The sequence below is a fragment of the Magnolia sinica genome, chromosome 9, assembly GCF_029962835.1.
Source record: "Magnolia sinica isolate HGM2019 chromosome 9, MsV1, whole genome shotgun sequence".
Classification (NCBI taxonomy): domain Eukaryota; kingdom Viridiplantae; phylum Streptophyta; class Magnoliopsida; order Magnoliales; family Magnoliaceae; genus Magnolia; species Magnolia sinica.
Genome location: NC_080581.1, coordinates 43,753,201 through 43,756,217, shown reverse-complemented (window position 1 = coordinate 43,756,217; position 3,017 = coordinate 43,753,201). Strand labels below are relative to the sequence as shown.

Here is a 3,017-nt window from a genome sequence, read left to right as displayed (position 1 = left end):
TCATATACACATTAGTGTGTATAACTCACAAGATTAGTCTTAGAAACCTGAAAGAAACATGAGAACTAAAAATGGTTTTTAGTGGGATGCATTTCCTCTAGGAATAGCATAGTACATTACAACATACCCCTGTATAACCAATTCCTATGAGTACAAGAATGCCAGGTACTAAAGAAAGCCTATCGATTACCTACATTAGAAAGTAACATCTATCAGGAAAACTATATTTAGAATATGATGAGATGCTCTAATTCTTTCTTAGCACAACAAGTTATAAAGTGTTCTTATGGGGACACTAACATAGGTCGATTCATTGATCTAGTCTGTTCATTAGGTCCAACTCATTTTTTGTGGGAAAAGATCGCATAATTTGACCAATACCCAACCATTTGATCAATGGCCTTTAATATGGACAGTCAACATCATTTACACAAAAATAGGCCTAATCAGTGTTGATCATCATTGCTTATTGCTTATGATTCATGTGTTGGACATCATATGATCAAAATCATCCATAGCTTGGAAAAAAGGATGGTTATATAAAATAAGGTCAAATCAAGGATTGATTGGATCATCCCATTTTAGTAGCCCATGAAAAAGTGTCATGGAATTAATGGACGGTTCAATTGATCACTGTCAACCACTACAAGTAGAAGCACTTATAACTTATAAGGCTCTCTGTAAGCACTGAAGCATTTCTCTAAAAAATGATATGAGAAGGATTTAGATATGAACCCATACAAATAAATTACAGGCTTTGTCAGTAATAAGAAGAGTTTTTTTTGTCTTTTATAATTTTTTTTTTTTTTTGCAATAGGAGAAAACAAACTATGACATTGAACAAAGACATTGACACCTGTCCTCACTGAGATCAAACCTGCCGAGCCCCACAATGCGATGGCTACAGCCAATGTAAGCACAGTCATTGCGTACTTGTCTTCAATCTTGTCCCACTACATGAACACGTTAACTAGCAAAAAAAAGAAAATGCTAGAATCAATACCACCTCCAAATTAGAACAACAAAATTGTCACATTGCTATAGTTGCTGTTGTTGTTAGAGAAATGTCATATGCACTTAACATTTAACATTTCTATTTTCCTCTTACATGTCACTTTTGTGGAAGATGTGAGTCCTCAAAAGGGTGAACTCTATCATGAAATCACAAGAAATGACTCACATGCATATGATGAGTCAAGTGTAGCTGACTCATCATATGCATGTGATGAGTAGTTGTCCTATATGATAGGTAGGGCCCGCCAGATTTGGCTTCTGTTCTGTTTTCCTATATAGCCAAGTGTAGTTGTCCTATATGATAGGCAGGGCCCAGAATATTTTTGTTGGGGCCTGCCTGAATGGCTGTAAATTTCAGTTCTTCTTCAATAAAGATCAGGTGGAATGATATAGTTTATTGTTGAGTATAAAAACATATAAATGTTGCTGGGGAAATGTCACATGGAACATAGAATATATCACAAAATAAAAAGGTGGGACTGCTCACCTTTACTTGAAGTTCATTCATTGGATGAGGTGTCAGTAAAGCTTGGATTGTGGTAACAATAGGCCCCTAACATGGAAGAAGGGAATATATGTAAGAATCTAGTAGCATTGTACAATACTTTTTCTTTCAATAAAAGGAAAGAGAAAGAAGGTATTTTGTAGTTCTTACCATTTGGATAATCCTCGTATAGCACTAGTGCCCATGGACAACAAGTAGTCGCTCCAAAAACCAGAACTGAGCAATAGATAAGTCACTAGGTGGTTATTCTTGGCATTGTCATGGCCTTGGATTGATCTCAACATGCAAAAATAGAGTCAGCTCTTAGATTATTTTGTGTGTATTAACGTTGTATGTAAAATAAAATGGAAGACAATTACACAACTCACCTTAACGCCCTTTTCCCTCCTCCCTTACCCGAGCTTAGGACCTGCAATGCAAGAAGTTACATTGGCGGAGTTAAAAAAGGGCTTAAGCTCCATTTGGTTTGAGAAAAAATTATATTCATAAAGATTGATGTGATGACCAAATGGAGCCTAAGACTTATATGCAAATTTACTCACCAATCAACACAGGCTGGAATAGTCAAGCTAATGCTTTATCCTTTTCAAAATGCATCCTGTGTTCATAAATAGAACTTGAAGGTTCCTAGTGCATGCCGCCCTACAATTGGATGAGCTCAAATGTATTGCGCAAATTTCAAAACATAGTAATGGGTGTCTATAACTATGGACCCAACTCTCATAGTTGTGAACTTTAATGTCAGTAAACATTGGTTAGATGGTCAAAACTGGCTGATCAATGATGATATCTAGACTATAGTAAATAGAGCTACCACAAATAAAATAGAAGAGATTAAATGAGTTTAGATGTGCCCTCTATGATTAAACTAGGATAAAAATAAACCGTTTAAATGTGTCTAACTCAATCCAAAAGTCTGAAACTATTTAGTTCCAACTACTTAATAAAAAATCCCCCATTTAGTCATCATCCATTTCTGTCTACAACCTACCAAAAATAATAAAAATAAATTAATTAGTATTCAAGATCTCATACAATAAGTTCTACTACTTAAATAAAATAAAATAAATAAATAAGTAGGCTATTCTAATCATAAATCAGCACACAGGTGTACGCCAAATGTGGATTATTGCATCCAATAACAACTGAATATTTGTTTGGAGAAGTAAAAATGCACCTTTGACACTCGAAGAATGAGAGAAACAAAGAACCATTGAAATTCTTATGTATGGGACAATGATAGGAACATAATGCTATTGAACTTTTACCTTGAGGACTACTTTGCACATGCTTCTTGCCTCTTTGAAGAATATTTTCTTAACACTAAATATTCTTTTATAACAGGTTTTATTTCATAATGAATTATGAAGCTTAGGCATTCTTGACAGCTGCACATGATGCATGTCCTGAAATTTTGGAAGGAAGTATCATAGAACTATCATTTTTGTCAATGATAATCAGATGATTAGGATCATTCAACACAAACAATTTTTGAAAA

The 3,017-nt window shown here is 34.5% G+C and overlaps 1 long non-coding RNA gene across 1 annotated transcript; it reads right to left on the bottom strand.

The window, feature by feature from the left end:
* Positions 1–864: 864 nt before the first annotated feature.
* LOC131256274 (uncharacterized) lies at positions 865–2,287 on the bottom strand. The gene is made up of 5 exons (XR_009176713.1): positions 2,062–2,287; positions 1,888–1,928; positions 1,670–1,795; positions 1,502–1,567; positions 865–953 (listed from the first exon to the last, which is right to left on the bottom strand). It is a non-coding gene; the product is annotated as an uncharacterized LOC131256274 (long non-coding RNA).
* Between the last annotated feature and the right edge of the window lie 730 nt (positions 2,288–3,017).